This window comes from Protopterus annectens, chromosome 3.part1 (genome assembly GCF_019279795.1).
Source record: "Protopterus annectens isolate FY-2018-M chromosome 3.part1, PAN1.0, whole genome shotgun sequence".
NCBI lineage: Eukaryota > Metazoa > Chordata > Ceratodontiformes > Protopteridae > Protopterus > Protopterus annectens.
In genome coordinates this window covers 84,418,325-84,440,301 of record NC_056732.1, presented here as the reverse complement: position 1 = coordinate 84,440,301, position 21,977 = coordinate 84,418,325, and the positions used below count along the sequence as shown (strand labels likewise).

General features: G+C 39.0%; 1 protein-coding gene across 2 annotated transcripts in view; it reads left to right on the top strand.

The window, feature by feature from the left end:
- LOC122798011 (fer-1-like protein 6) overlaps positions 1-21,977 on the top strand; it is a 1,810,759-nt gene that overhangs the window by 332,196 nt on the left and 1,456,586 nt on the right. The window lies entirely within an intron of this gene.

Here is a 21,977-nt window from a genome sequence, read left to right as displayed (position 1 = left end):
GGCTAAACACTGGCACAATTGCAATAGCAGACAAGTACCATAAGGGAAAGTTGAAAAGAACTTTGAAGAGAGAGTTCAACAGGGTGTGAAACCATTCAGAGGTAAACGGGTGGGATCTGCGTGGTCCAGCCAGAGGATTCCACCCGGCAGCCATGCCAGCCACCCGGGCGACGCAGATCCCCCTCCGGGGGGGTAGGGGACCATCCTCAGGCATGCCGGCCATGGTGTGTCACACTTCCTCCACATCGGTGTGCAGCGACTGGCTCCGGGTCGGCCGGGAAGTCCTGATTTCCTGATGAGAGTGTGCCTACCTCTCAACAGCCAGGGGGAGTTCTGCCAGGGCATCTGGGATTGGAGGGAGGTCCCCCTGAGAGGCTCCAAGGGCACGGGCATAAGGCACAGTTTGGCAGCCTCCAGGGGTTAAAGGACAACGGAGTCTCCCATCATGTCCCGCCGCTCGTACCATATTTCCCCGAAAATAAGACCAGATCTTATACTCTTTCCCCCACTGAAATACGCATTAGGGCTTATTATCAGGGGATGTCTTATTTACCCACACCATCCAAAAATCTACCTTTATTCATTTATTCATGTACAAAAATCGACATTTATTAATGAACACAAATCAACATTTATTCATGTACAAAAATTGACATTTATTCACGTACACAAATTGACATTTATTTTGTACTTTTCTATTATTGGACAACAGTTCTAAGTAACACAGTAACAGTTCAGTGAGAATTCAACATGAACAGTGCAACAAACATTTCAACTTTAGAATATCTGCACCTTGGCTTTCACAGTTATTCAAATACAGTCATGTCATCTTCTTCTGGAACATTGTCATAAGTGTCCAACCCCCAAATTTCGACCTGAATTTCTTGTGACTCCATTTCCTCTAGAACCATTGGCCCCAATCTGTCATGCCAAGCAATAGAGGTCTCCTTAAATGAACACGGCTTGTTCAAGTAGCCTGCTCGTATGCATTGGCAACAAAGCTGTCAGTGATTTTATCCCATGAATTTTTCACCCAAGTCATGGCATCTTGCAGGCTAAGCTTCACAAAGTTTGCATGCTGATTCCTCTCCATTCTATTTTCAGTATAGTCATGCGCAAATGGTCCTGGAATGGCTTGTTTATTGCAATATAAAGAGTCTGGAGATAGGCAGTCATTCCTGCGGGAATCATTATTTCATCTATTCTTCTCTTTGCAAGGAATTTCTTCATTTCTTTAGCGCGGCGAGTCCTGGCGGAATCCCAGACTAGTACACCTCTTTTGCCACCTCACAAAACAAGTGGCAGCATTACATCGACCCACTTCCTTATAGCTGCTTGTGTGCATCAGGCTTTTATGGTTTCAGGAATGTAAATGGCTGAAGCATGTTCAGTCTTATCTTTCTTGTCCTTACTAATGATTAGAGGTGGGATTTTTTTTCCATCTAGACGAATTGCCAAAATACAGGTAACACGTTCACTCTTGTAACCAGTGGAGGGAATATAGATTGATGAGGCACCCCCCTGATCAATTGTTGTTTGAGATCCTTGGCCCATAAACACTGCAGTTTCATCCATAGCAATCATGTTAGAGAGTTGGTATTTAGAAAAGTCGATGCCATTAACAAAGGATTTGAAAGCAAGTGCACATTTAATAACTTCAGTATCTTCCAGCTTGAACAGTGTTGTTGATCTTCTTAGAGACAGTTCATATTGCTGAAGGGAGCCATCCAGCCAATGTTGTGATGCTTTGAATTCTTCTGGGGATATTTCTAACTGTGGTGCCATTGCAAGGGAAAATGCTTGGATATCAGCCCTACACACAACCAAAGCCTTTGCTCTCCTGTTAGCAATCCACTCACAGATGATGTTTTCCAGCTCAGGAAATAATGGCTGCCGACCTCCACACTTGCACTTCTTAGCATTTCCCTCGTCGGCCTGTTGACTGAAGTTATCATACACTGCATGCCATTTTCAGACCATTTGGAGATCTAACTTCTCTTTGCAAAAAGCTATCAAATTCTTTCCCCGGGAGTCCGCCACGATTATTTTCTTGTACTCGATGGAATAGCTCTTCCTTTTTGCACTCATCTTGTCTGGGGGGGGGGGTAATTTGAAGACTTATGAGACTGGAGCGGCAACACAAAATGGCACTGTTTATGAAGAGAAAGCACAACAACAACCATGCACTATCACGTGCGTGTGCTTTACGTACGTTGCCTGTACTTTGATCGATAAAAATACACCTACCAGTGTTTATGGGCCAAGGATCTTAACTGTCGAGTGTGAGTGATGGTTAAGGTTACAGTAAGAATCGTGGACGACTCCCAGGGAAAGAATCGTATGACTTTCTGCAAAGAGAAAAAGTTGGGTGCCGAATGGTCTGAAAATGGTGAGCAGAGTATGATAACCTCAGTCAATGGGTGTCAATAATATTATTTTATAATTTAACACGTCCATCATGTGTTGTTGATGATCTTAACTGGGGCTTATTTTTGGGGTAGAGCTTATATCATGACCACCCTGGAAAACCATGCTAGGCCTTATTCTCTGGTTAGGTCTTATTTACAAAGAAATATGGTAGTTGGATGGTTCGAAATTATTGCCACCTTTGTGTAATGGGATGATGTAGAAAGCTTTCCATATGTCTGGGACAGTGGATTCCTGTATAGCTCTGTTATTCAAAATGGAATTTTGCAATAAAAGTTTTAAGTTAAACCCAAATGTTTGTGACTATTGCAAAAGTAAAGAAAAGAGTATCCGAACTAAGAGATTTGAACAGTGTTTTATGGTAATTAAGGTGACACAGCCAAGTACTGGGATACTGGTACTGTTGGGGGTAGGGATCCGATTCATTAACCTGCTTTGTACTGCATTTCACTGTGACCCAGCTCTGGACAGTACTGTGATGTATTGTTTATGCCTCTGCCTTGGCTGTTGATGCATATTTTTACCTTTTTCTTCACTCTGACCCTTTGCTGCTATGAATTGTATGGCAGGTACTGTCAAGATGTTCAGTTGCTATTCAATCTGTTTGCACAATACCACATTGTGGAGCATGGCACACATAGTAAATATCTTACTGTATCGCATATATCTAGTGGTTAAAGTAGAGGATTAAAACCCTGAGCTGTTAACAATCTGCTTCCTGTTGTATGGGGTTCATGGTTTGATTCCATTCATATCCATTTGCCTACTGTGAGATACTGTTCCAGTAATGTAACCCAATAGTGCACTTAGTCCATTAATTAAAAAGGAATCTTTTGTCTAATGGGCTTACTCATTCAACAGTGTATGCAAACAACAAAAAAATGCCCTGACTATATTGCAATGCCCCTACTGAGACTATTCATCAGAAGTATTCATGAAGTAATCTAAATACCTACTCCACTATGTGTAGGGTTGTTACATGGCTATGCTCTAGGCCATTTCCAGCATGATCTGAGGGCTGAATATCAGGGTCATCCACCAGGGGTCTAGAGCATATCTCACATTGCCTGCAACAAACAATAAATAAAATATTATAAGTGGCCTAGTCCTTGCGTGCAAAGTGCATATGTGTACAAGCTTTGTCTATCTGACTAATGTTCATAGGTTCATATGTTTATACTATGCTAATGACCACCTGGGTCTGTACAAGCCTAGCCATGCAGTCCAACCCAGTTTTGTCGCAGAGTTCCTTGAATGTCTATATGGTGGGTAGGTTGGTAAGGAGGTAGCTAAGGGTTGTGTGTGTGTGTGTGTGTGTGTGTGTGTGTGTGTGTGTGTGTGTGTGTGTGGGGGGGGGGGTATGATAGCTAGGGATTATTTACTTGCTGTTGACTTCTGTCCATTAGAGACATGGTGGCTGGGGTGAATTTGTGATTTCCCATCCAATGATCAATGTTTCCTTTGAACTGAAACAGAGATGAACCCTAATCCATGAAGATGGGGATCTTATTCCATAAGTGCAGGGATCCTTTGAGACACATTACAGTCCCTCCAGGTAGCTCTATTTGCAGTATGTTGTAGAGAAAGTTCAGGCCTTTAGATCTAGTACTTTTGGTGTTGTTTGCCTTGAAGATGTGCAAGAGATTCATCAGAGCTGGATTTGAAAACACCTTGCAGACATGCATTGCCTCTCAGTAACTTGTAGGAGGCTGAGTAAAGAGAAAGGACCATAAAGTGATCTGTGTACGACATCTTATTCATTCCTTGGATTTTCCTGGTGAGGAACCTTTGAAGGCATTCCAGTTGTTGTAAGTGCCTGGCTAGATGCATGCCAAAGGGGGCACTGTATTCAATGATGGGTCGGATAAGGGTTGAGTAGATTGATCTGAATGCCACACCCTAGCTTATGTGTTGGGTGACATAGAATGATTTTCTTACTATCTTGGTTATGTGTGGGTCGATCACCAGATTACCATCTACATATGTTCCTAGATTCCTAACTATCATGTCAACTTTTTTAGGGGTGTTTTATCATTGAAGTAATTAGCTTTGGTGGATGCCTTTTCAAAGGGTGGTATAAAACATGTCTTTGTATTGAGTTTTAATCCATGGCTTTCACACCAGTCATTTGTTTGTTTTAGACCCTCTTGTAGAATGTTGGTGTCATGAGGACAATCTATGCTAGCTCCCAATTTGAAGTAATCTGTGACCTTGGTGAGCCAAAGGCCTTTGATGTTTACTTTGAACTCCAAGAAGTAGAAGCCTAACTGGAGTGTGCCTAACAAAGACCCTGGGGTACTCTGAGGGTGAATGGTCTCTTCGTGAAGGTGGACTCACTTAGGTCCTATCTGTGAGATTGCTGGCAATCCATTAAGTTATGTAGTGATTTATGCCTAGATCTGAGGGTTTGTCAACAAAACCTGAGTGGGATATTGTATTGTACAGTTTGGCCAGGTCAAGGTAGGCAGTATGCACCATTTTCCCCTTATCCACAGCCATGGTGACTATCTCAAAAAATTCTACCAGGTTAAGTAGGCAAAATCTTCCCTTACCAAAGCCAAATTGAGCTGGATCCAGTGTCTATAAGTTGACAATGCCTTTGTTGATAATTTTCCTGATAATTTGTTCCATGGCTTTGCTTAATAGACTTATCAGACTGATGAGTCTGTAGTTCCTGGGGTCAGTTAATGGTCAACTCTTATGAAGTGGGATGACTGTTGTGGCTCTCCAGTCACCTGGCATGTAACCTTCTCTGAGGCTTTAGTTGAAGAGTGCTTTAGTTGAATTCTTGGGGGTCAATTCAAAGTGTTTTGGCCTTAGCAAGCACCTCTAGGACATGCTCCTTGTTGACAGTTGAGTGGGATATGCTAGAGGGGATTTCACAGCGGCTAGTGGAGGGGGAGTGCAGAGTGGCATTAGTGCTAAATTTACCAGCCAGTAGATTTGCTATGTCAACCTGGTCAATGAAGGTTGTGCCTTTTACCAACAGGTCTGCACACTGTTGAATATTATAGTCTGGCAAGGTGAGAAATCTAAACTCGGTAAGTTTATCCATTACATCAATAACTTTTTCTCCTTCCTGAAATTTACCACTTCCATAGCTCAGTCAGTCCAGTTCCTTGATATGACTGTCAGTATTGACAAAGACAGAGGAAATAAATTAGTAACTTACACAGAAAACCAACAAGAGTTAACTACTTACTTCACAGAGATAGCATGCATCCAGTAAAAACTAAGCACAATTTAATAAAATCACAAGGCTACAGATTAGCACACATTACCACACATGTCCCCTTTTGTCAAAAATATGAATGATCTAGAAGATTATATCTTAAACAATGGATATGAATCAAACATGTTATATATGATCCTGGATTCCATTAGAGATTCTAAAACTAACAATGACCTTATGTGGAATAGGCCTTTTGGTAGAATTATACAAAGAAGACACCCTTACCCAAAAGAAGAGAAATGTAAGGACAGTTGCATTCTAACTTACACCTGGGATTTCAATACAATTACAGTTAAAGCCATTATTAAGAACTGGGCCATCCTCAGTGACAACCAGCAGCTTGTAAGGATTTTAGGAGATCACCTGACTTTTGTATATAAGAAGTGTAGAAGCATACATATCTATGTGGAAAAGAAAATAAGGAACACCAGGATGACAGGAGCACTAAAATCTGTGGGCCACCTAACTGCACCTTCTGTGAATACTTGATGAAGTGTGACTTATTTGAGTACCTCTATCTTAAAAAGATGGTGAAATCTTCAGTCGGTGGTATCTGTAATACTGAAAAAGTGTATATAGGGTCATGTGTAATGACTGCCCTGCATTTTATGTGATTTAGACTATGAATAAACTGAAAATGAGGATTTCAGGTCATCTTTCTGATATCAGATGGAAATGCCAGAGGAATGCCTTATCCAAATGCTTATTAGAACACCCCAAACATTCTGATTTTAAATTTATCATTCTGGACTGTGTTGAGGAGTCCACGGTGGTGCAGTGGTTAGCATTGTCACCTTACAGAAAGAGGTTCTCTGGTTCAATTCTCAGCTGGAGTGCCTTCTGTGCAGAGTCTGCATGTCCCTCAGGTGGTTGAGTGAATGTTAAGGACATGCAGATAGGTGTGTTATTGTTCCTTCTTTGAAAGTTGGGTGCCGGGCTAGCAACTCAACACCATAAAAATATACTGCCAGACATTAGTGGACCAGTGATCTGCTGTGGTGACCCCTAACTGAGAAAAGCTGAAAGACTTTATTCTGGACTGTGTTGAGATAGATGAGCTTGAAGGGGATGTCAGTGGTGTGTTGGAGAAAAAAAGAACTATGCTGGCAGTTGAAATTAAATGTATTCAGAAAACCAGGACTTGTGTGTTGAATTTACGTAAGCTGCCACACAATCTGTAAAGTTTGTTTAGGGAATTTTTTGAGGAATATTTTTATGTACTAAAATAAAATGATGTAAAGAATGTGTATGTATGTATATATATATATATATATATATATATATATATATATATATATATATATATATATATATATATATATATATATATATATATATATATATATATATAAATATATATATATATATATATATATATATATATATATTGCATGTTTAGTTACTTTAACACCAGTTCTGCTTTGATTAGATTTATTGTATCACACTAGGGATTTAAATGGTAAATTCAAAACAGAAATCTTTTTCATGCCCCTATTACCATGTAGTATTGGTATAATTCCCCCATTTACCATACTGGCAGATGCTCATGCACACTTATGCACACACCTGCACACTTTTATACAGTACTAGTTTACTTCATCCACTGTTTTCTCTATTTTTTGTACGTTCTTTTCTACTAGTTTTCATTGTATAAACATTGTTTTGGAGCTGTAAACATGAAAACTGTCATGACTTTTTTTTTTGTTTTTGCAAAGTATTGACATTTTTTTCTGAGCTGTTAACTTATTTTTTATGTACCCCAATATACATGGATGGATATTTACTAGATATTATGAGACAGATGTATTTTTATATTTAAAGTGTTTTAGTTTGATTATATTTATGGTTAGATAGCTTAGCTATGTGTTTTTCTTGATTCTAGATCTTGTCACAGACTTGATGAAGACTTTATTGCATTAGTTAACTGAAAGCGATTTTAGTTAAAAGTATTTTTATGTATATCTTTTTATGTATATGCTATGCTTTTCTTATTACCTGATTTGGGAGTGTGGGTTGCAGATAGATAGGTAGTATTTTCCTTAACTAGGATTTAGTTTGATCTAATCGGTAGTAGTGTGTGGGGGTGGGTACTTGCTGTTCTAAAATGCACTTTTTACAGCCCTGTTTATATTGTTTGCCATGAACAGTCTGGTTTAAAATTAAATAATAAGTATCTTTTCCAGCCCTACTTCTAAGTATATAAAAGCTGATATATTTAACATTGTTAAAATATTTCTGATTTTTGTTACTGAAGATTGCTTGTCTGTGACGAATAAAGGATTGTTGCTTTTGAACACTATCTGGGTTTTATGATTTTTGGAAATTATTGTGACTGAGCTCATCAATGAAGTTTTAAGACCACTAGTTTCTCTTTTTTATTTTTTTATTTTTTATGGTGACGAGGTTTGGACAAGACAGATTAATCTTCGTGTTCATTTTTATTTATTTCTTTCTTTATCTTTTTTTTTGTTTACCTTTAAGATTCCTGACATTGGTGCAGAAGGCCTTGTGATTGTCCTTAACATAGGTGGCTATCCTGACCTTGTAATTGGCCTTGCTGGACCTTATTAGACCTCTTAATTTCTTATTCAGTTGAACTGGAGAACTCGTCTCAATGAGAGTTCTTCTTTCTGATTTTGACCAGGACTTTGTTTTTTTTATTACAGAGCCTGTTAATGTAATGATTCTGACAGTGTTGTTTATTTTTGGTGTTAGATCTGGGATTGCTTCTGGTATGCAGAGCATCCCTAATGCAGCCATTTACATGTTTGTACAGGGTTTCTGTAAAGAAATTCTGTAAAGGAAGCTGTGTTCTTGGGGTATTGGGGAGCAGTGAATTTTGAAAACTTGTCACTTAAGAGGACATTGTTTGCTTTAGTAGCATTCCTAACTATTATGGGTTTAGTTGGGTTTGTCCAGGTTAAATTTTATTTTGAGGAGACAGCTTTATGGTTCGATTTCACCCATGAGGATAATGTAACACAGGGGTGGGCATGAAACACTCTCCCCTGTTGCTGAGTACTAGGTCCAATATGTTTCATCTGGTTGGAAAGTGCATTATCTGATCCTGGTGTTTGTGTTCATGAAGTCCAGACAATTCTGTGCCTGTGAGTTAGAGGTAATGTATGTTTCTAAAGCTGTAGAGGGGTAATTAAAGTCTCCCATGAATAGGGTATTTGGTTGGATGGTAAGCACATGTAGTATGTCTAGGTAAGAGTTGTCAGCTCTGTTGGTCTTAAGAGGGTGACCTGCAGCTAGCCAGTGGATGGTAGGGAACCTTGTCAATGGAGAACTGGATGTGGATGATCTCCAGGGCATCATCCTGTTTAACCAACCTAGAGCTGTAGTTGCTGCTATCATAGATTGAGACACCTCTGCCTTTAGCCCTTGTCTGTGCTGCTGTTGATCTGAACTTGTGAAAGGCACTATAGCCTTCTACTGCCATGATACTTTCTGTGTCTTTAGACCAGATCTTGGTAACAGCACACATCTCTACATTATCCAGAGTGAGAGGAGATTGTGGAGTTTCTTATTTAGGCTCCTAGTTTTGAGCAGTAACACCTTAAGGTTGCTTTGAGTTTTTTTCTGCGTTGCTATTTTGTTTTTCATTTTAACATTACATAAAAAAGGCTGTAAGGGGATGGATAGAGATTTATCTGATATCTGAAAGCCCTGGGGACACGTGCAGACCATCCTTGGCAATGCAAAGTGGTCTGTTAAGCATGTCCTCCCATGCTGATAGATATTGCATTCCCCTGGAGTGACACCAGAAGCTAAGCCAATTATTAAAATCAATCATTTTCTGTTTATACCACGGCATCATCCTTGGTGAATGTAGAATTCTACTCAATGCAAGGCATGTATCTGTCTGTGACATATATTCAGAGAGATGCATAATGTATCTTTTCATACAGTCCAGTGATGCACACCTCAGATCCTATACACCCACATGAATAATGATAGAATGATATTTGTGCCTGTGGTGCATGATCTGAGTGCATGCATGACATTGCAAACCCTAGCTCAAGATAGGCAAATAAACATTATGTTCTCCTTGTTCATCCTAGTGAGAGGAGTATCCATGTGTCGTACAATAGAATCCCCTTGGACAAGACTAATAGGTAAAGTGTTTGCATGCCTTATTGGCTTTGCTCTTGAGTGGTCATTGCATGTAGGCTTATGTGTAGTGTTAGATATTGCTTTAGGTGTATGCTTTACCAACTGATGAGGGTAGGTGTTTCAGTGTGATGGCTTAGGAGGTCTTTGAGGTTTGGAGAGGGTTTTTTTTAAGTGCCTTATCATAATAAGGTCTATGTGTGTGATGAGTAGTATGTGTGAAGGATGTAGAGAGAGTGTGTGTGTGTGTGTATGTGTGTTTGTGTGTGTGCGCGTGTGAGCATGTTTTTGACAACCTTGTTTGTAAGTGAGGTTTTTGCCTCCAAGGAAGTTATGTATGTACATCTCTCACATAATGTGTTAGCTTTTAAGGATTAAAAGGTTGTCTGAATACATGCGACAATTGTTACATTGTCTCAGGATGCCTATATCTACCAAGCTGGCCACAGAGATATTAAGACATTGCAAATCTCTGTTGTCAGGACCTTTATTAGGGTTGGGCTATTATGGTTTAGGCTCTTGATTTTACAGGAGTCATCTGACTGGTGTCTTGGATGAAGGCTAGATGTTAGATACTGCTATAATCTTAGTTAGTATGACACTATCTAACTGCCCTAAGTTTCGCTCCATACAAAGCCTTTCTGTGTTATGGGCTAAAGTCCTAAGAACTAGGTTTATAGTTTTGCTATTATACAATGTACTGCTAACTACTACTGAGAGATGAACAGCTGAGAAAAAAATGCACCTAATTTATAGCGGGCAGAAAAAAAATGTAAACTAACTCCAGTGCCCTCTGGCAAATAAATGACTACACTTTAAACTCCCTGGAGTGCCCCCCAACTCAGAGAGAACAGGTAAACACCTTCTGACTCAAGTGGGATGAACCTGCAACTTTATAATGTAAAAGCACAGCAAAAGTAGCTCTCTAGTACATATTAACACCCAACTAACCCCCTAAAAAGCCCTCTGGGTGATGAAGCAATCTCACTTTAAGCCTCCCTATGTGTTTCCCAACTCAGACTGACCAGGCTACTTTACTACAGCCACTAGAATGACAGTCCCAGTCTTCTTAAAGTAAAAACATCATTTGGTTGGCCAAAAATGAAAAGGTACCAAATAGCTACAAGAAGTAACAGCCATGTAAGCCCCTTTGTGTGTTTCCCAACTCAAAACAGACTACTTTTCAACTCCCACTAGAATTGCAGTCCCAGACTTCTTGATTTGAAAACACACTTTAAATAGATAGAAGTAAAAAGGTATTGGGACCAAGTCAAATAATTAGTTACAGCAAGTAATATTTATTTTAAGCCCCCCCTGTACATTTTCTAACTTGGACAGACCCAGCTAATTTAGTACTGCCACTAGAACAGCAGTCCCAGTCTTCTTAATATATAAACATGCTTTGGTTAGCCAAAAGTGAAAAGGTAACACCTAGCTCTAACAAGTAATTGTCACTTTAAACTACCTTGCATTTTTCCCATCTCAGGCAGACCAGGCTACCTTTCTAATCCCACTAGAACTGCATTTTTAGTCATCGTAATGTAGAAGCACACTTTAGTTATTCACAACTGAAAAGGTATTGGGAGCAAGTCTAATAAGTAGCTACATGTAATTGCAAGGTGATGCAAAGGCAGACAAGCTAGCAATGAGGAACGCACACACTTCAAGGCAATTTCAAAGTACGCTAACAGTCTACAGGGATGGCCTTTCCAGTTTCTTCTGTCAGTAGTCAGTACGACAAGCAGAGGGGATAAGACTGGGAGAAGCTTCTATGGCCAGCTATACAGTGGTACTTTTGCTGCTATTGATAGCATTGTCATCATGTACACCAAAAAATATTCAAAATGAAAAAAGCATCAACATACAGGGCTACCTTTTTATGTTTTGGAATCAGAATGCCATTTTGGCTTTCTTCGTTTGTTCATTCTGTGTGTCTCATTTGCATGGGGTTCCTAATTTACATGTCATTATACACCCATTAGCATGTACTGCACAATACAGTACGGAGACCATTGAGTGGCCATGTTGTTTCTGTCTTAGAACTACCTATGTCTTGTGCATAACCACTACCTATCTGATTTTGTACTGTGCAATGCACTGAAAATTTGATAATCCCACCCATAGTTTCCTTCACAAAAGCAATAAATAAGAAATCCACAGTAAATAAGCTAATTACTTTTTACATAATCATTTGCAGCTGTCTGTCCCAACATCTTTTAAAAAAAAAAAAAACACAAGTGCAATTGTTAAATAAAATTAAGAATTCAATACACAGGAGGTTCAGATTCAAAAGTTTACTAGTGTACACCAGGAGGCAAAAAACGTACAAGTACAGAATTTTGTCTGACATGAAACAGGAAGCACACAATTTTATATAGGTTTAACATTCAAGCTATGCCCACCTTACTGACGTGATATGTCACAGGGCATCTACATCACTTTAGCTTACAAGCTTCTATTCATTTAATCTGTTGATGCTGCATATTTAAAAAAACTTTTCCTCTAGATACAATACGGCCTTGCTATCCAGCTGGTCAGTCATAATGTCTTTCTGTAAAGTTACTTGTTCAAGGTTTCATATCAGTTCGAATATAATAGCAGCTTCAGTATTTTAATATACGTCTTTGTTCTCTGTTACACTTTCTCACAGCTGCGTGCTATCTTAGTAATACATATACAAGGCCACATCATTCCAACAGGAAAGAGCAGAAGATTTCATTATTTCACACATTTAATTTCCTGACCCAGCAGATAATCATTTGTGAGAAGCATAAACATTAAAACTTGCTAAGCTAGCATTCTGCCAGGGTCAGAGATCAGCCTTGCTTCAAGCCACACTGCAGTTTCAAAACTACTTCACATTTAGACATGAATTAATTTTACTACTATATGATTAATAGAATAAAATGCATTATATACTACTTTGCTTTTAAACTAGCATTTCTCATGTATTCAAATACACATTTTTCTAACATTTTCCCCCCATTAATACTTTTTATTCTATTTTGAAGTATGCATAGTGTTATTTCATCTCCTAGCCTTTTCCGCTTAGGATTTTCAGCTAGGTGAGTCATTCAATCTATACTTCAGAGAAAGCATCATCTGAGATCAATCTTTCAATTTCAATATCTTGGTAGAAAGTTTCAGTAACAGATACATCAACAAAATCTTTAATTAATCTTTTCATGCAGGGAATTCCACAGCATACACATGCTCCTATTAGGAGTATACCCACACAAATGGCAATCAGAATATTCATTAGGATGGAACCCCACCCCCAAATAAATTCTGGAAAAAGTCCATCAGTGGGTTTGGGCCTGGTTCAGTCATGGCTGATACTTGCTAAATTACCCCTAGGTGGTTATTTATCTCATGACGATTGTCAGGAATAAAAGCACAGCATTCTTCTTTGATAAGCGCGCACGTACCACCTCTCGCCACTAGGGTGAAGTCAAGAGCCATCTGATTTTGTAGCACAACAGTTCTCATTGCATTCAGTTCATCAGTCACCAGTTCTAGGGCAGAAAAAGTTGCATTACTCATTACTTCGAGGAGTTTCGACAACTTCCTCAGCTCCCAGATCGATTTGACTGCTCCATAGGCTGGGAGTATTCCTGCCCAGGATATAACACTCTCACTCAAGTCCATATGAGTCAATTCGCTTTTGTCTTTTACTGAATTATGGTCTTTCCAACCAGCTTCGATCTTCCCAACTGGATTCACAGGTTTCTTAACTGGACCTTTGGATTTTCGAGCTGTTTCTCTTACGCTTCGTATCTTACCCAAAGGTAATTCTGCAGTATGTCTTATTGCCGGAACCAAGTAACCCAAAAAACAACTGCCGGACCAATTCTCAGGTAACCATTTATATGCCTTTTTCCTACAAATAAAATAACAGTTTTCTACTTTAGTACTAATACGCATCAGCCCTGCATGAAACATTTTCAGATCTATAACTGACAATTGTTTAAACAAAACTGAATTTTTTTGAATGTCACTCATAGTTGTTTTCAATGAGTTTAAATACGAGTCATAATTAGTATTGCAAAAAGTATTGCCATTACTATTCTTAATATAACATCGGTAAGATATGGTTATATTGCAATTGCTCCAGCCCACCTGGAGAGTGTAATTTTTATAGAAACATACAACTCTTTTTTGTGTGACAGGTAAAAATAAAGCTATTTTGTCCTGTGATCTCACAGTTCCTGTGTCGAAAAGTAAATTCTCCCAAGTCTCATTTATCCCCAAAGGGACAGCTGACATTTCCAGTCCTCCATATGCTGTTGGTATAGCTGTACAAACCCAGCAATTTGAAATGTTCATAGTCTCTGCATACACACGTTTCATGGCCAGGTATGTGTTAAAATTTGGATGCCAGTCTATAGACGTTTCATCACGCCTTCCCACTTTCACTTGTGTGGTTGTGTGTAGGATAAACCACAGCAAGAGGAAAATTGTCACAATTACAGTTAATACATGAACACACAACAAAATAATTATGCAACATCTCTGGGGTTGATCTAAACTTCTATTCACTTTGTTTTTGGCCATCTCGGTCTGGTTGTGTATCAGTCACAAAGTTTTTATCAAGTTGAAAGTTCTTTACCGGTTTACAATGCGTCAAATGAACCCAGGATGTCCTCTCGGCCACTCTAACTGCAGTAGGCGTTGCCAACAGAACCTGGTGCGGTCCCTCCCACTTTGGACTCGCCCAATTCTTCCTTTTCGTCACTTTCAGCCAGACGTATGTCCCAGGAGCCAAGACTGCTTCCACCGGTCTGGTCTGTTCCTTATCTGAAAAAGTGTTAAACTGCAAAACAGATTTATTTGTTAACAGTTTCCTCATATAACTAGCTAATGAACTGTCAGCCTCTTGCTCTGGAGGCATGAGAGCTTTCCACTGAGGCACATAATATGCTCTCCCAAAAACCATTTCAAAGGGAGTCAAACCCTTTACATTTGGAACCGTTCTCATACTCAGCAGTGCTAAATGCAGACCGTATATCCAATTCTTTTGGGTCTCTTCTACTAGCTTCCTTAGCTTGTTTTTTAAGGTACCATTGTACCTTTCCACCAGTCCTGCTGACTGTGGGTGGTAAGCACAATGGTTCTTTAAGGAGATACCAAAAAATCTCCCAAGCTGATGGATTGTCTGATTCACAAAATGCGTGCCATTGTCACTATAAATCCTCTCCGGAATGCCAAATCTAGGAATTACTTCTTTTATCAGGGCTTTCGCCACTGTTGCTGCATCCGGGTTTTTGGTTGGAAAAGCTTCTACCCATTTAGAAAACATGTCTACAATAACTAAACAAAACTTTTTCCCTTCACATTTATTCAATTCTATGAAATCCATACAAATAGTATGGAACGGGTATGGTGGTATAGGAAAACTTCCTTGCTTGGTTTTAAATGCTCCTTGTGCATGATGCTTGTTACAAGTATGACAAGCTGCACAACATTTTTTTGTGTAGTTTGTGTATCCGTATGTTTGGAATATTCGATTTACTAACTGTACCATCCCCCCTGTTGAGACATGGCACTGCCCATGGCTCAACAAAGCTGCATATCTAAATAAATTAGATGGCAATATTGGTTTTCTTTCTTTGGAAATGTACAGTCCATTCTCAAGAATTGCACCTCGTTTTACCCATTTTTGTTTTTCTGCTTTTGTAGTAAGCATCTGCATTGTTTTTAACATGTCTAAATCTAAAATCTCAGAGGGTTGTAATTCCTCATTTAAAAGTAAAGTTTCTGAGTCTGAGGCTGCTTGCTTTGCAGCTGCATCAGCTCGTGCATTGCCTTTCAAAATCTTGTCCTGCTGTTTTGTATGAGCTACACATTTACAAATAGCCACTTTGGTAGGTAACTGAATAGATTCTAATAACTCCAAAATAAATTGCGCATGATTAATAGGTTTTCCACTGGATGTTATCATTCCTCTATTTTTCCATTGTTGTGCAAATACATGTACTGTAGAAAAAGCATACTGACTGTCAGTATACATGTTTACACACTTGTTTTTTGCTAAAGTACATGCCCTCGTCAAAGCTATCAATTCTGCTGCTTGTGCAGATAAGTTGTGTGGTAAGGATTGAGCTTCTAAAATTTCAGTGTCTGTAACTACTGCATACCCTACCAGATTCTTCCCTGTAGGACCCCTTCTGCATGAGCCGTCCACGTAATATGTCACCTCGGCATTATCCAAGGGCATATCTGTAAGATCTTGTCTAGGTAAAGCTAACTGGTCAATTTCCTGCAGGCAGCTATGTGGTGTGCCCTCCCTCCACAGGAGTTGGAAGTAATGTTGATGGATTCAATGTCGTACATCATTCAATTGTCATATGAGGTTGGCTCAGCAGTATAGTTATACATGAAAGATGTCTAGCAGGAGAAAAGTATGCCACTTTCTCTTGCAGTAAAATGATTGCAACTGCATGAGGCACTCTTAATGTGAGAGGGTGGAATAACACCACTGAGGCCGAAGCCTGTACTGCCATTGCGGCTGCAACTACTGCTTGTACACAGTGAGGCAAAGATCGCGCCACTGGGTCTAACTGTGATGAATAGTAGGCTATGGGGCGTTGCTTGTCCCCATGTTGTTGCATCAATACTGACGTCATATATCCTTGCTTACAATCTACGGTCTGAAAGAACCGTTTGTGATAATTTGGAAGTCCTAAAACTAATGAAGAAGCTATCAACTGCTTCAACCTGCAGAAAGCCGTTTCTGCTTCAGTTGTCCATTGTAAAATATCTTGTGCTGCCATTGGTGTCTTATATATCAAGTCAGTCAGTGGAGCAGATTCCAAAGCATAATTTGGTATCCAGCTCTGACAAAAATTAGTTGTACCTAAGAAAGACATCATTTCCTTCTTGGTTGTTGGTTTGGGTGCTTGCAAAATTGCTGTTTTTCTTTCCTCATCTAGTATTCTACCTTCATTGGATATTACATATCCCAGGTATCAAACTTGTTTTCTCCAAAGTTGTAACTTACTTTTGTTTACTTTGTGTCCTTGTGTTGCTAAAAATTTCAATAATGCTACAGTATCCTCCCTGCACTGTTGCTGGGTGGGGGCTGCTTGCAAGATGTCATCTACATAAAGTAGAATTTGACTACCTCCCGGTGGGGTAAATCCTGCCAGGTTGCTAGCCATTTCTTGTGCAAAAATTGTTGGGCTCTCACAATATCCCTGTGGTAGCCGAGTATATGTATACCTTTTACCCTGAAATGTAAATGCAAACCAATATTGACTATCAGGATATATAGGTATTGAAAAGAAAGCATTGCTAATATCTACCACAGAGAAATACTTCTGTTGCAGTTCTAAATCATTTAACAACGTATGTGGATCTGGCACCATGGGTGCTCTAGGTATTACTGCATTGTTTACAGCTTGTAAATCTTGTACCATCCGCCATTCCCCGTTTGCTTTTTTAACAGGAAATAGGGGTGTATTACATGGTGAATCAGGAGATTCTACCAGTACTCCTTCTTTGAGTAATGCTGCTATTATAGGCTTAATTCCTATTTCTGCATCCTTTCTCAAAGGGTATTGTCTTTTCTGTGGTCTGAAAGCTGACTTTGAGGTTATTGTAAGTGGTCCTGCTGTTCGAATAAGTCCTACATCTGACTTGCCTGTTGACCAGAGAGTTGTCGGAATTTCACATAAGGTCTTTTCTTCTTCTTCTAATAAAAATGCTAATCAGCTGTCCTCGCTAGATTGCAAGTGTACAGCTGGATGTGTCTGTGTCAACCAATTCAGTTTTTGTTTCTGTATCCGTTGTCCTGACAGTTCTAAATCAGTCTGTTTCTCCCATCTTGTTACTTTTTCTCCTAAGTCTGCCCATTTAACACCTTTGTTCTTTGTCAAGCTGACATGTGGCAACCGATTTGATCTATACAATGCAAGGAATTCTTGAGGTAATGAACAGCTAACTACACTGTTCCCCTCAGTATCCCAGTACAAAGTACGCAAAACCAGTCTAGTTGCACGATTTCTAAACAATTCTTGCTCATATTCTCTATCAGGTCCTGGTGTAGTACAGTAGTACAGAGTACAGTGTAACAAATGCTGTCGATCAGTGTCAAGGGAGGGGGCTTTACTGATGGCTACATTCATCAGTTCCTCGGTTACTGCCCCTGGACCAGTCGTGACTAGGTCCTGGCTGTACCAGTAAAAAGTTTCACCCTCTGATCGCACTACAAAGGTATCCATTTGTCTCTGTGCCTCCATACCTTGTACAGTTGGAACTACTGCTATGCCAAATATCTGCATAAGGTCCCTGCCCAATAGGTTTACTGGACACTTTGCAGAAACAACTATTTTACTTCTCTTGGTCATACCTGAAACAGGGTCAGTTATTGCTATATCATGGGAAAGTGGTTCCCTGTATAGCTGTCCATTTGCTGCTTTTACTAGTATGTAAACAGGTGATTCTGAATGTTCTGGTAACTTGGAGGGGTGTATCAAAGTCCGTGATACTCCTGAGTCACATAGGAATTTGACTTCCCTTCCCTCCACCAGAAGTGTAACTTCCGGTTTCGTATCTGCCAAGTAGAGCTCTAAGCTCAATAATGCTAAGTCCAAAATTTCACTTTCTTCATCCTCCATATCTATTTGCACTTCCTCTACTCCCTCTATCACATTTACATTTGCTTTTTGTTTATTAACTTTTCCTGATGATTTCTGACTTTCACTTGAAGTATCCTCACTATCATATAGTCAGTCCTCATCTCCCTTATCTTTGTGATTACCTTTTTGTTTTGTCTACAATCCCTTGCTAGATGTCCCTTTTTCCCGCACTTGAAGCATTCACCTCTCTTTTTCCTCTCTTCAAAATCTTCTGATCGTTTGTCAGACTGTTTGTTTCCCTGGGCATTCTTCTTGCCCTTTTTACCTGACTGTAATACAAATACTTCAGCTCCATCTTCAGCAGTGAAGACTTGTGCCTTCTTTTTCTTTTTACTATTAAAATGTCTCTCAGCATGTCTAGCGTATTCGAGTAAGGCTTGTAGCCTCCCTGTTCGATGATCTATCATATGCTTCGTAATGAAGCTACTAATAGGTGCAATGCAACCTTTCAAAAATGCATTTTTAAATTGTTGTTCATACGGGGAATCATTCGTTTGGTTCTCAGGAACCGACATAGCGCTATGATTATTAAAACATTCTAATAATCTAGCATAATATCCATCTATTGTCTCATTTTCCTGTTGTATGCATTGATTAATGCAAGTCCAGTCTGCTCTAGGTTTCCATTTCTCAGAGATTCGGTCTGTCAGACCTTTTACTCTGTTGTCTAACTCTGCGTCACTATGTGGGAGTGGTCTAAGCTCTGCATTACGAGGATTCCAGGTGCCACAAATCATGTGCCAATCTGGACCTATAACTTGCCTTACTACTTTTTCTACTTCTTCCCCATTCAAGTGGTAGCTTAACCTCATGCCTTGTAAATCTTCTAAAAATTTTGTAAAATTAACTTTCAGATGGGGGATTCCCTCAGTAGCCTTCCGGATGTCTTCCGGTGTCCATGGACTATATACTAAGAGTGTTGGATCCTGCCCTTCCTGTCCTGCCTGAGGATTTGGAACTTCTATAAGTGGGCATATTTCTTCCTCACTCTCATCCTGTAGATTTCTCTCTATTTGGTATGATTCTGTGTCCCTATGCGTTTTACGTGTTCGGGACCTAGTCTCAATAAGATCTCTAACAAATGGTTGTGGTCTTACTGAAACTTCAGGATAACGTGGAGGCGGACCAGCCTGTCCACTCGCTTCATATCCTGAAAAGGGTAAGGGAGGGGGTAAGGGAGGAGGAGGCGGACCTGTCGCTATTACCAAGTTATTATCCTCTTTGTCTAAAAATAATGTTTTTGAATTTTTAAGCTTCTGTTCTCTACGATTGGCTTCCTCAATCCACCTGTGTGCTTGAGGAATGCCTAGTTGGCGTTGCTTTTTTGCCTGACCTGCATCAGATTTAAGCTGTTTAAGGAGTTTAACTAGTGAAGGTTTATCTAGTTTACCATCAAATTCATATTTATTAACCCATTTCGTATAATACCTAACGTTATCAGAACGTTGTAATTGCATGTATTTTGCGTCTTCGGTTAGGGGCAGATCTCGCGAGGTTTTAGTGCACTGATTACCCATGTCAAAGAAAATGTTACGTAACCCCTTTTTATCACATGATATCAAGTTCTTAGTTCCTGTTTACAGTTTATCTAGAATAACTGTCTACCTTATTCTGTTACCCTGATCTATGACCAAATATACAGTACTTCCTTTTGTCCCTGATCTGCAAAACAAATCTTGACAACAATATACTGTAACCTAGTCCCTGATCTAAAACAGAAAAAAGGCAAATTCTTCCTACCTGAGCCTCCGGTATTGAAAATCGTTCAAGTTCCGCTTTTCGGCCACAGATCAGAAAGTGGCCAGCCTCTTTACACACGACAATTCAGTCGGAGGTCTTTTCACTCAAGAAGAACCATTTCGGTAGCTTCTCCTGCGCAGTATTCGACCACCGATACGCTCTGATCTGCAGCTTAACAAGGGAATTCCGGCTCGAAGGACTAAACTGTTAAATAAAATTAAAAATTCAATACACAGGAGGTTCAGATTCAAAAGTTTACTAGTGTACACCAGGAGGCAAAAAACGTACAAGTACAGAATTTTGTCTGACATGAAATAGGAAGCACACGATTTTATATAGGTTTAACATTCAAGCTATGCCAACCTTACTGACGTGATATGTCACAGGGCATCTACATCACTTTAGCTTACAAGCTTCTATTCATTTAATCTGTTGATGCTGCATATTTAAAAAAAACTTTTCCTCTAGATACAATATGGCCTTGCTATCCAGCTGGTCAGTCATAATGTCTTTCTGTAAAGTTACTTGTTCAAGGTTTCATATCAGTTCGAATACAATAGCAGCTTCAGTATTTTAATATACGTCTTTGTTCTCTGTTACACTTTCTCACAGCTGCGTGCTATCTTAGTAACACATATACAAGGCCACATCATTCCAACAGGAAAGAGCAGAAGATTTCATTATTTCACACATTTAATTTCCTGACCCAGCAGATAATCATTTGTGAAAAGCATAAACATTAAAACTTGCTAAGCTAGCATTCTGCCAGGGTCAGAGATCAGCCTTGCTTCAAGCCACACTGCAGTTTCAAAACTACTTCACATTTAGACATGAATTAATTTTACTACTATATGATTAATATAATAAAATGCATTATATCCTACTTTGCTTTTAAACTAGCATTTCTCATGTATTCAAATACACATTTTTCTAACAGCAATACATTCACTTTCTGCATTATGTTACATGCTTTAGTGAAGCACTATTAAATAAGAATTTTTCAAGTATTTTAAAAATAACTCTAAGTCCTTCAGCATCAGAAATTGTTTACTATGCCAACAAGCACTCAAATATAATCTAAAAAGCCATGCATATGGAAAGAAAGTTGCACACATACTTAGGTAGAAAAAGCAGGATGGGGGAGGGGGCATTATTTAGATGAATGCCAGTATAGAAAAATGGGGCACTTGTATTTGAGAGAGAAACAGCACCATTAAACTAGAACATTACAACAAAACCAAAGGAGATTAAAACACTGTACTGACTAGTAAGTTACAAAAACTGTATCTAAAAATACTGTTCAGAATTCTGAGCTTTGCACTTAAAGATCACCATAAAATAGTACAACGGTAACTAGATACAATAGGATGATTACTTCAGTGAAGTGCTCCAGGACTCAGTGCCTTTGCCTTCTAAACTTTCCAGCTGATAAAACAATTAATCTGTGTTGGCAGCATGTGATGTTGATGGACACTGCACTTCCCCTTTGCCTTATTATATAAACATCTTAGAAATACTGCTTAAGCTGAAATGCATGCTATAAATGCATGTTGGAATAAAAAAATACTAATTTTACATCGATCGTGAAACATGATTCAATAAAACATAAAAGGAAAATCTATGGGAACCATTTTGCATAGCTCAACAATGCATAAAACTTAAAGCAAACAAAAAAATAACATTAAAATACATCTATCAATGTATACATATATATATATATATATATATATATATATATATATATATATATATATATATATGTATGGTTTACTATCAAAAGACAGTAAGTCATATAATCGACAATGATAACATCGAAATACATT